Source organism: Schistocerca cancellata, chromosome 12, assembly GCF_023864275.1.
Source record: "Schistocerca cancellata isolate TAMUIC-IGC-003103 chromosome 12, iqSchCanc2.1, whole genome shotgun sequence".
NCBI lineage: Eukaryota > Metazoa > Arthropoda > Insecta > Orthoptera > Acrididae > Schistocerca > Schistocerca cancellata.
This window is the reverse complement of record NC_064637.1, coordinates 46,977,545-46,990,700: the sequence shown is the minus strand read 5'-3', so window position 1 is coordinate 46,990,700 and position 13,156 is coordinate 46,977,545. Positions and strand designations below refer to the sequence as shown.

Genomic DNA, 13,156 nt, shown 5'->3' with positions numbered 1-13,156 from the left:
ATGGGGGCATTTGAAAGCTCTTGTCTACGCAACCTCGGTACCAAATGTAGAGACTCTTGGTGCTCGTATTGTGGACGGCTGTGATAGAATACGCCATTCTCCAGGGCTGCATGAGCGCGTCAGGGATTCCATGCGACGGAGGGTGGATGCATGTATCCTCGCTAACGGAGGACATTTAGAACATCTCCTGTAACAAAGTGTTTGAAGTCACGCTGGTACGTTCTGTTGCTGTGTGTTTCCATTCAATGATTAATGTGATTTGAAGAGACGTAATAAAATGAGCTCCAACATGGAAAGTAAGCGTTTCCGGACACATGTCCACATAACATATTTTCTTTCTTTGTGTGTGAGGAATGTTTCCTGAAAGTTTGGCCGTACCTTTTTGTAACACCATGTATACTGTAAGGATATAAAATGCACAATGGACTAACAGTGAATGAATTGCGGTTCTAATTATGTGCAAACCAACCAGACAAACATGCATAACAAAAAGAGTAATAAAAAGGCAAAGAGTAATCGTCGGGACCCCTTTTGTCTCTTACACATTCGTTTCAGTTTTTTTCCCTACCAAAGCTACTGAGCGAGGTTGCGCACTGGTTAGCCCACTGGACTCGCATTCCGGAGGACGACGATTCAAACCCGCGTCCGGCCATCCTCATTAAGGTTTTCCGTGATGTCCCTAAATCACTTCAGGCAAATGCCGGGATGGTTCCTTTGAAAGGGCACGGCCGACTTTCTTCCCCAACCTCAGATCCGATGGGACCAACGACCTCCCTGTTTGGTTCCTCCCCCGCCCCCCGCCCCCCTCCCTGCCATCTTCCCAAACCAACCAACTTCCAATGATAACCCTACCGTTTACTACGTCATTTATGCAAAGCATCAAAACTACCGAACCGTAGTTTTAGTAAAGCACAGATCTAAGTATGGCGGACAAAAAATATAAATTTAGCGGATTCGAGTAAAACTTCGAGTGTGAGGTACACTACTGGCCATTAAAATTGCTACACCAAGAAGAAATGCAGAAGATAAACGGGTATTCATTGGACAAATATATCATGTGATTACATTTTAACGCAATTTGGGTGCATAGATCCTGAGAAATCAGTACCCAGAACAACCACCTTTGGCCGTTATAATGGCCTTGATACGCCTGGGCATTGAGTCAAACAGAGCTTGGATGGCGTGTACAGGTACAGCTGCCCATGCAGCTTCAAGACGATACCACAGTTCATCAGGAGTAGTGACTGCGGTATTTTGAGGAGACAGTTGCTCGGCCACCATTGACCAGACGTTTTCAATTGGTGAGAGATCTGGAGGATGTGCTGGCCAGGGCAGCAGTCGAACATTCTCTGTACTCAGAAATGCCCGTACAGGACCTGCAACATGCGGTCGTGCATTATACTGCTGAAATGTAGGATTTCGCTGGGATCGAGTGAAGGGTAGAGCCACGGGGCGTGAAACATCTGAAATGTAACGTCCACTGTTGAAAGTGCCGTCAATGCGAACAAGAGGTGACCGAGACGTGTAACCCATGATACGCCAGTATGGTGATGACGAATACACGCTTCCAATGTGCGTTCACCGCGATGTCGCCAAACACGGATGCGACCATCACGATGCTGTAAACAGAACATGGATTCGTCCGAAAAAATGACGTTTTGCCATTCGTGCACCGAGGTTCGTCATCGAGTACACCATCGCAGGCGCTCCTGTCTGTGATGCAGCGTCAAGGGTAACCGCAGCCACGGTCTCCGAGCTGATAGTCCATGCTCCTGCAAACATCGTCCAACTGTTCGAGTAAATGGTTGTTATCTTGTAAACGTCTCCATCTTTTGACTCAGGGATCGAGACTTGGCTGCACGATCCGTTACAGCCATGCAGATAAGATGCCTGTCATCTAGACTGATAGTGATACGAGGCCGTTGGGATCCAGTACGGCGTTCCGTATTACCCTCCTGAACCCACCGATTACATATTCTGCTAACAGTCATTGGATCTCGAACAACGCGAGCGGCAGTGTCGCGATACGATAAACCGCAATCGCGATAGACTACAATCCGACCTTTATCAAAGTCGCAATCGTGATGGTACGCATTTCTCCTCCTTACACGAGGCATCACAAGAACATTTCACCAGGCAACGCCGGTCAACTGGTGTTTGTGTATGAGTAATCGGTTGGAAACTTTCCTCATGTCAACACGTTGTAGGTGCCAACCTTGTGTGAATGCTCTGAGAAGCTAATCATTTGCATATCACAGCATCTTCTTCCTGTCGGTTAAATTTCGCGTCTGTAGCACGTCATCTTCGTGGTGTGCCAGTTTTAATGGACAGTGGTGTATTTTGTGGTCGCTGACAACGAATTGCTGTGCTGAATTGTTTTATTCGATATTTTACGCTTTTGAACTTCCGTCGCTTGCTTCACTTTCGTTTTCAGAAGGGTCACTTGTATGCCGTTGATCCTTCGAACAGCAGATCACTTAGGTCACCCCTTTATATCGCCTTTTGTTGTCATTTTCTAGAAGCTCGGGAGCAGTGGATTCGAAGCTGCCAGAAGCTGGCGAAATACGTCATGTTTCTTTTTTTTTACGCGAATATTTGGTCGTAAAATCTTCTCGATAGCGCCGGATTTTCTTAATTACGAGCTCGCTGTACATCTGCAGGTGGCCGACGAATGGACAACGGAACAGCTCCTATCATGGCACATCCGTGCGTCAAAATTATCTGCAGTGTTTTCGGCATCGAGTGCCACTAGTATAAATCTACATTCCGATCTACGTTTTCAATTTCTCGACACTAATGGCACACCCACTTAACACCGTCTGCAACATTACTTTGTTTTTCGCCATTAACTCCTTATCAATCGCCAAAATTTGTCCAATTAAGAGAACAGCGTCAGAAAAGCGCCGAGCGGTATCGCCATCATTTGCTGTTATCCATCCCTGGTTGGGAACTTCAAACAGTAAACCGAAATTGCATTCGAAATCGCCTCGAATCTTCGCTTTGCGACCTGTGACACACTGTTTCTTCTCTACAGACCGAGCCTGTCATGTTTTCTCCATTTCACCATCATCGTTCCTGTAGGCTATATGTGTAATCCACCCCATAAAACTCATACAGGCATGAAGTGAAGATACTCCCAGAGTAAGGTTTGCGGAGTTGATCTTTTTACCCACATGTGAATCAAATGTTCAAATGTGTGTGAATTCCTGAGGGACCAAACTGCTGAGGTCATCGCTCCCTAGACTTACACACTACTTAATCTGACTTAAATTAACTTATGCTAGGAACTACACACACACCCATGTCCGAGGGAGGACTGGAACCTCTGGCGGGAGGTGGTGCGCAATCCGTCACATGGCGCCTCGAACCGGACGATCACTCCGCGCGGCACATGTGAATCAACGTTATTTCGATGTCACCTTTCAAATGTAACAACGCTGTGCAGATGAAGTTTGCGTCACAGCATTTTCCACTTTGAAATCGACCATAGCGTTACTGCACAATAATTTTCATAATATAGTGCATTATTGCGGAATATTTTGCTTTGCTGCATAATAATTGTCTCCCGCGTGGCAGTACCACGAAGTGGTAAAATGTCCGTCCACTAAATATGCACACGCAAAAACATTATAATTCGTTACTTATACTGTTGAACAAGTAAGAGAGCCATTAACAAAAGGAGCCCAGCAGACGAAATTTTGTAGCCACCGATACCGGGTGATCAAAAAGTCAGTATAGATTTGAAAACCGAATAAATCACGGAATAATGTAGATAGAGAGGTACAAATTGACACACATGCTTGAAATGACATGGGGTTTTATCAGTACCATAAAATACAGAAGTTCAAAAAATGTTCAACAGATGCCGCTTCATCTGATCAGAATAGCAATAATTAGATAACAAAGTAAGACAAAGCAAAGATGATGTTCTTTACAGGAAATGCTCAATACGTCCACCACCATCATTCCTCAACAATAGCTGTAGTCGAGGAATAATGTTGTGAACTGCATTGTAAAGCATGTCCGGAGTTATGGTGAGGCATTGGCGTCGGATGTTGTGTTTCAGCATCGCTAGAGATGTCGGTCGATCACGATACACTTGCGACTTCGGGCAACCCCAAAGCCAATAATCACACGGACTGAGGTCTGGGGACCTGGGACGCCAAGCATGACGAAAGTGGCGGCTGAGCACACGATCATCACCAAACGACGCGCGCAAGAGATCTTTCACGCGTCTAGCAATATGCGGTGGAGCGCCATCCTGCATAAACATCGTACGTTCCAGCAGGTGTTTATCAGCCAGGCTGGGGATGATGCGATTCTGTAACATATCGACGTACCTCTCACCCGTCACGGTAGCAGTTACAAAACCAGAATCACGCGTTTCCTCGAAGAAAAAAGGCCCGATAACGGTAGATGTGGTAAATCCAACCCATATCGTGACTTTCTCGTCCTAGGATTTTCGATACCCCAGACTCTATTCCAGATTCTATTCCGTGGTTTATCAAGTTTTCAAATTTATACTGACTTTTTGATCACCCGGTATTTTTTTTTTGTCATCAGTCTACTGACTGGTTTGATGCGGCCCGCCACGAATTCCTTTCCTGTGCTAACCTCTTCATCTCAGAGTAGCACTTGCAACCTACGTCCTCAGTTATTTGCTTGACGTATTCCAATCTCTGTCTTCCTCTACAGTTTTTGCCCTATACAGCTCCATCTAGTACCATGGAAGTCTTTCCCTCATGTCTTACCAGATGTCCTATCATCCTGTCCCTTCTCCTTATCAGTGTTTTCCACATATTCCTTTCCTCTCCGATTCTGCGTAGAGCCTCATCATTCCTTACCTGTCAGTCCACCTAATTTTCAACATTCGTCTATAGCACCACATCTCAAATGCTTCGATTCTCTTCTGTTCCGGTTTTCCCACAGTCCATGTTTCACTACCATACAATGCTGTACTCCAGACGTACATCCTCAGAAATTTCTTCCTCAAATTAAGGCCGGTATTTGATATTAGTAGACTTCTCTTGGCCAGAAATGCCTTTTTTGCCATAGCAAGTCTGCTTTTGATGTCCTCCTTGCTCCGTCTGTCATTGGTTATTTTACTGCCTAGGTAGCAGAATTCCTTAACTTCATTGACTTCGTGACCATCAATCCTGATGTTAAGTTTCTCGCTGTTCTCATTTCTACTACTTCTCATTACCTTCGTCTTTCTCCGATTTACTCTCAAACCATACTGTGTACTAATTAGACTGTTCATTCCGTTCAGAAGATCATTTAATTCTTCTTCACTTTCACTCAGCATAGCAATGTCATCAGCGAATCGTATCATTGATATCCTTTCACCCTGTATTTTAATTCCACTCCTGAACCTTTCTTTTATTTCCATCATTGCTTCCTCGATGTACAGATTGAAGAATAGGGGCGAAAGGCTACAGCCTTGTCTTACACCCTTCTTAATACGAGCACTTCGTTCTTGATCGTCCACTCTTATTATTCCCTCTTGGTTGTTGTACATATTGTATATGACCCGTCTCTCACTATAGCTTACCCCTCCTTTTTCAGAATCTCGAACAGCTTGCACCATTTTATATTGTCGAACGCTTTTTCAATGTCTACAAATCCTATGAAAGTGTCTTGATTTTTCTTTAGCCTTGCTTCCATTATTAGCCGTAACTTCAGAATTGTCTCTCTCGTCCCTTTACTTTTCCTAAAGCCAAACTGATCGTCACCTAGCGCATTCTCAATTTTCTTTTCCATTCTTCTGTATATTATTCTTGTAAGCAGCTTCGATGCATGAGCTGTTAAGCTGATTGTGCGATAATTCTCGCACTTGTCAGCTCTTGCCGTCTTCGGAATTGTGTGGATGATGCTTTTCCGAAAGTCAGATGGTATATCGCCAGACTCATATATTCTACACACCAACGTGAATATGTGAATAGTCGTTTTTTTGCCACTTCCCCCAATGATTTTAGAAATTCTGATGGAATGTTATTGATGTGCTGGCAGATGTGCCAACACCTTGTAGTTAGAGGAGGCCGAAATGCACGCTATAATCTAACGCAGACTGGCGTGAGGTCTGGAACAGGATACGTAATGAATGCTATAAAGAAAAGTACGTAGCTGCTGGAATACTTAACTTTAATCCATCATTTGTATACAGCATTCTTGATGATACAAGTGAGACTCTCTCTAGAAATGGTTAATGGCGCCTTGCTAGGTCGTAGCCATGGACTTAGCTGAAGGCTATTCTAGCTATCTCTCGGCAAATGAGAGAAAGGCTTCGTCAGTGTAGTTGCTAGCAACGTCGTCGTACAACTGGGGCGAGTGCTAGTACGTCTCTCTAGACCTGCCGGGTGGTGGCGCTCGGTCTGCAATTACTGACAGTGGCGACACGCGGGTCCGACATGTACTAATGGACCGCGGCCGATTTAAAGCTACCACCTAGCAAGTGTGGTGTCTGGCGGTGACACCACAGTTATCTATCCCTTCTGCCTTATTTGACCGTAAGTCCTCCAAAGATCTTTGAAATTCCGATTCTAATACTGCAGCCCCTATCTCTTCTAAACCGACTCCTGTTTCTTCTTCTATCACATCAGACAAATCTTAACCCTCATAGAGGCTTTCAATGTATTCTTTCCACCTATCTGCTCTCTCCTCTGTATTTAACAGTGGAATTCCCGGTATATCGGTGTTAGTTTAGTTTCAAATCGACATACGCCATTAAACCCGTTAGAAATGTCGTAAGTATACCTTCTGGAGTCCTACCCATCTTATTTCATCCCGACAACTTTGCAGGATCGCCATCGTAAATTAAACACGCCGCACAGACAATACCTGAAAAATGTCATCGTCCGATCACTTTTTACGGGCCGTTTTCATGGCACGTATCAGGTCGACTTCAGGCTGGGATGCCAGCACTGCGCTGGACAAGTGTGCACGAGACTTCGTTGCACTAAAGTCGGAACGCGCACTTTATTTCCATGTTGTCCAAGTTTTGAAGCTAGTCGGCCGACCATCGGCAGACCCGACACAGACGCACACTGGTTTCCCGCACAGCAATCCTGCACCGCGGGCACGAAGCTCCGTACCCACCAGGCGCTTCCCAACAGCACCTGCTCCTAACAAGGGGACGCCCATTTTCATTTATACTTACAGCAGTTAACCACAGGCCTTGCCGCAGTGGTAACACCGGTTCGCGTCAAATCACCGAAGTTAAGGGGCTCCGGAAAGGCTCAAAATCATGAAAAGTTCAATTTTTACTTTTTTGCGTTTTCTGAATCTGCAGACTATTACCTTTTAATAGATATATAATTTATTCAATTCCGAAGACTACAACTATTTTTAAATTTTTTTTGAAATGTGTTCTACATGGGCGTGACCCACTGTGGCGCTGTTAAACTGCTGTCAAATGGTGTTATTATTAACGTCCGTGTTCAACAGGTACATTTCAGTGATGTGAGATAAAGTATGTGTTGTGGCTAACCTCTGATGGTTCAATATATATCGCTGGTGTGATTGTCGATTGTTTCATGTTTATTTACTCTGTCGTTATCTCGAAAATATTCGTAATTAATTCTGTTTCTTGAGTCTCTGTTTTGTTGAAGTACAATGATGAGTAAAAGTAAAGTTATTAGAAATACTCTGAAGGATGGCAACATTGTAAGGTGCAAGGTATTTAGAAATATGGGAATGAAGATAGGTTCTAACATGGTACGAGCGATGCTTGCTTTAGACAAGGAACGCCTTCGGGCTGCAGACAGGGCTGTAAAGAGTCTAGAAATACAAGCAAGAGTAAACAGGAGGAAGAACAAGAGGAAGCTGGAGGAGGAGTTTGCAGAGGATGAAGGTAATCCATCCTATGGACCTGGAATGCACTAAAAAGTTAATCCAATCTTTGTCGTTCGATTCCCAAAACTTTTATTTTCTCATACTAATTACATGTTTTCTAAGGATCTTCCAAACATATTTGTTTCAAACTTTCAGTAAATGTTACACAGTACCTTCTGCATAATTTAACACAGCCTTTTTCCAAAAAACTGTATATTTCTGAATATATAAATAAAAAATTGCAAAACAATGTTGTGCATTTTCATTACAATTGAAAAAAAAATCATCTTTAATAACTGAACCAAAATTTTGTAAAATCCCTGTGACAAGTTGTAGCCCATATTCCAATAAATAATCTGTAAAAAGTTCAACTTCCTACCTCAAATACTTTGTGAGGAAAGATGTAATTTATAAGCGTTATTTTAACATTGCAAGTATAGGGCGTTCCGGGGCCCCTTAAGCGCCGTCGGGCTTGACTAGCGCTTGGATGGGTGACCGTCCTGGTCTGCCGAGCGCTGATGGTAGGCGGGGTGCACTCAGCCTTTGTGAGGCAAACTCAGGAGCTACTTCTGAGCTTGGGTAGCTCAGTTGGTAGAGCAGTTGTCCGCCAAAGGCAAAGGTCCCGAGTTCGAGTCTCGGTCCGACACACAGTTTTAATCTGCCAGGAAGTTTCATATGAGGAGCTACTTGTCTGACACCCAAACCTCCAGATGTCAGACACCCTGATCGGTACCAAACGTTGTGTGTCGATAGAGAACCAATCTAAACACCGATTCAGTTCCTGCTGTGTGCTCTAGTCTAGTAGAATATTTGTAACTACTTGCTTTGAAGATCTCTCGTGGGTGAGATGCTAGAGGGTGTGGTCGTCGTACCAGACGTCCTGCGTTCAAACCCCCTGAACACACATTTTTCCCTTTTTTTACTGTTCATGCTTGCAACTGTTATATGGAAGGCAATTTTCTTGACTCGTAAAACACTTTCACGCATAACACATTAAAAAATATTGTCATCATTGGGATTTGAAACCAGGTCCCTCGGTGCCACAATCTGATGCTTCACACACTTCTGCACGGCAGCTACACACATTATGAACGCAATGAAGGCAAATTTTTCCTTTTTTTCTGTTTATGCGTGAAATTGTTATATGGGACAACATTTTCCTCACTTGTAAAAGGACATTTCGGGGTTTGTAGCAATGTTCGTTTGGTAGTGTGCTTTCGCTTCGTCAGTTGAAAGTAGCAAACGTATAGAGCACATTTGTACAGAGAGGTGTGCTATACTATCGGACATCTACATCTACATTTATACTCCGCAAGCCACCCATCGGTGTGTGGCGGAGGGCACTTTACGTGCCACTGTCATTACCTCCCTTTCCTGTTCCAGTCGCGGTAAGAACGACTGCCGGAAACCCTCCGTGCGCACTCGAATCTCTCTAATTTTACATTCGTGATATCCTCGGGAGGTATAAGTAGGGGGAACCAATGTATTCGATACCTCATCCAGAAACGCACCCTCTCGAAACCTGGCGAGCAAGCTACACCGCGATGCAGAGCGCCTCTCTTGCAGAGCCTGCCACTTGAGTTTGCTAAACATCTCCGTAACGCTATCACGCTTACCAAATAGCCCTGTGACGAAACGCGCCCCTCTTCTTCGGATCTTCTCTATCTCCTCTGTGCGAGTGAACAGACACCACTCATGATGGAGAGGCTAGTGCATTTGTAGTTTCACAGAGTAAACAAAATCACAACAGTAGAATAAAGAAACAATTGCATCACACGTTCGAAATTATTAAAAGTGCCATATAACACTTTTATGCAGAATACAGTAAAAAAAATTGTCTTCATTACGACTGTGTGTGAAATCTTATGGGACTTAACTGCTAAGGTCATCAGTCCCTAAGCTTACACACTACTTAACCTAAATTATCAAATGGTTCAAATGGCTCTGAGCACTATGGGACTCAACTGCTAATGTCATCAGTCCCCTAGAACTTAGAACTACTTAAACCTAACTAACCTAAGGACATCACACACATCCATGCCCGAGGCAGGATTCGAACCTGCGACCGTAGCGGTCGCGCGGTTCCACACTGTAGCGCCCAGAACCGCTCGGCCACCTCGGCCGGCTAACCTAAATTATCCTAAGGACAAACACACACACCCATGCCCGAGGGTGGACTCGAATCTCCGCCGGGACCAGCCGCACAGTCCATGACTACAGCGCCTAAGACCGCTCGGCTAATCCCGCGTGGCATTAGGATTTGAACCCAGGTATCTTGATGCTAAGATCTGATGCTCTACAACCTTCTGCACGGGAGCTATACGGATTAGCTACTCACAGTTATACTTTTCCTGTGCTCCGTAGTTCTGCCGTTACTTCTAATTAACGTTTCCGCCCGTTCTGCTGGACAACAGCACATAGCCCGAACTGAATCGGTGTTTTGGTTGGTACTCTATCGACACACAACGTTTGGTACCGATCTGAGTGGAGGTTTGGGTGTGAGAAGTTGCGGCTCCGGCCACGAAACTGACATACGGCCGAGAGAGCTGTGTGCTGACCACATGCACCCCAGTATCTGCATCCTGTGATTCCTATTGGCTGTGGATGACACGGCGGTCGGTCGTAACTTAGGACCTTCCGAGGCCTGTTGGAACGGAGAGAGAGATAGAGACAGAGAGACAGAGACAGAGAGAGAGAGAGAGAGAGAGAGAGAGAGAGAGAGAGGAGACAGAGAGACAGAGAGAGAGAGAGAGAGAGAGAGAGAGAGGACAGCATTTCAAGACCAGTTCCTAGCAGTACAACGCATTTCATGGAAGCGAAAAAAATCCACAAATCGCGCAGCCTAGATTCTTCAGGGAATCAAGCTCCGCTGCATAAAACAGCTTCAAACTTTTGACTACTCTACAAATAAGTAATGTCTTAAACATTAGACGTTATGCATGTAAACCAGAAAACGTGTAGAGAAAATCTGAAGTTTACAAATTGCTCTCATTGTGTAACACGGCATTAGTATACTCACGCTAATTTGTGCTTTTTTTCAAGCAAAAGTTAGTTTTACACGCTTGTCAAAGTTTACGATGTTATAGCAGCTGAATCACGTGTTGTACAATGATATAATTTTGCACATAGATTCAATAATCTAGTATGCAAAATGTGTTGTAAATAGTCTTAGCAGTAAAGAAATAATAAATTAAACCGATACTCCTCATGTTGACATTTTCTTGCATGAATAGCATAAAATGCAGTAAGCGATAAACTTCCTTCCTTTCATCATTTGGGGGGGGGGGGGGGGATAACAATGAAAAGAAACGTGAAATGGTCTGAAATAATTTGATAGTACGTTCCAAGTCGCTACGTCCTCTCATTTTTCAAATACTGCCTGAAGACTGAAGACATACACGTAGTTCCCAACTGTAATATTTAAATTACTGTGTTTAACCTTTAAGATGAAATTATAGATCCTAAGTAGTAGATACTGGAAGCACTTTAAATTTCTAAATTCGATCGATATCTATCTGCAATATTTAAAACCGAAATTTTCTTGCCCTTGGAAGGCGTTAGACAGGGAACCTGCGTCTGGTGTCGCGTTTTGAGTTAGCTGTTTAGTAATATATATGGGCCTCAGGATGCCCCCAAAAGGGCCGAAACCAGTTATCCAGTACAATAAAAAACTAACCTAGATGCGGTGTCACCGCCAGACACCACACTTGCTAGGTGGTAGCCTTTAAATCGGCCGCGGTCCGCTAGTATACGTCCGACCCGCGTGTCGCCACTGTCAGTGATTGCAGACCGAGTGCCGCCATACGGCAGGTCTAGAGACACTTCCTAGCACTCGCCCCAGTTGTACAGCCGACTTTGCTATCGATGGTTCACTGACAAAATACGCTCTCATTTGCCGAGACGATAGTTAGCATAGCCTTCAGCTACGTCATCTGCTACGACCTAGCAAGGCGCCATTACCAGTTAGTATTGATGCTGTAAAACATGTACCGTCAAGAGCGATGTTCACCATTTATGGATTAAGCATTCCAGCAGCTACGTACGTTTTTTGCTAAAGTCTAATTTCCTTGACCTGTTCCAGACCTCACGCCAGCCTGCGTGAGCTAAAACGCGTGCCTTTCGGCTTCCTCTAGTATACCGGGCTGGCTCTCTTGCCAATCCACAACACTAGACATACTCCACCCATTATTAAACTAGTTTTTAAGTTTCAGCTCTCGCTTCCTTTCCGACACTAGCCAGTTTCTGACGACGAATCCCTTTGCAAAAATGCTTAATCAAACGTAAAATGCCCAGTAATTGTCTTGATCCACTTCTCACTCGCTACTCAGTGCACGTAAGTTCGATACTGTTGAGTATAGCTTCGCTAATTTATCTCTGTTGGCACTAAAAAGTGATTGTTTAATTTCTGTCATGTTTACTAGTCTGCCTCTTCATTTTACCATTCACATAATGAAGTACAAGAAAAGGGTAATTTCTAGGTTTAGGAGCCTCATAAAGCTGAAGGCCACAGAGAAATGGAAATGAGCGTGTGGCGTCATTGGCCGGGAGCAGGTCCGGCCTCCGTGGTGCACGTCTTATTATGAGGCGTGCTTTTTAAGTAAGGACCGTTTTCAAATTTAAAAAAAGATGTGCTACGATATCTCAATAATTTTTACATGTAAGCCTGCACCTTAATCTACAGGGCTATTACAAATGATTGAAGCGATTTCATAAATTCACTGTATCTCCATTCATTGACATGTGGTCACGACACACTACAGATACGTAGAAAAACTCATAAAGTTTCGTTCGGCTGAAGCCGCACTTCAGGTTTCTGCCGTCAGAGCGCTCGAGAGCGCAGCGAGACAAAATGGCGACAGGAGCCGAGAAAGCGTATGTCGTGCTTGAAATGCACTCACATCAGTCAGTCATAACAGTGCAACGACACTTCAGGACGAAGTTCAAAAAAGATCCACCAATTGCTAACTCCATTCGGCGATGGTATGCACAGTTTAAAGCTTCTGGATGCCTCTGTAAGGGGAAATCAACGGGTCGGCCTGCAGTGAGCGAAGAAACGGTTGAACGCGTGCGGGCAAGTTTCACGCGTAGCCCGCGGAAAATTGGCTCATGCCACAACTGGAGACCGACAGCGCCGACTTCATCTTTCAACAGGATGGTGCTCCACCGCACTTCCATCATGATGTTCGGCATTTCTTAAACAGGAGATTGGAAAACCGATGGATCGGTCGTGGTGGAGATCATGATCAGCAATTCGTGTCATGGCCTCCACGCTCTCCCGACTTAACCCCATGCGATTTCTTTCTGTGGGGTTATGTGAAAGATTCAG

General features: G+C 44.5%; 1 non-coding gene across 1 annotated transcript; it reads left to right on the top strand.

Moving 5' to 3' along the window:
• Positions 1 to 8,403: 8,403 nt before the first annotated feature.
• On the top strand, positions 8,404 to 8,478 carry Trnaw-cca (transfer RNA tryptophan (anticodon CCA)). The gene has a single exon. It is a non-coding gene; the product is annotated as a tRNA-Trp (tRNA).
• The last annotated feature ends 4,678 nt before the right edge of the window (positions 8,479 to 13,156 follow it).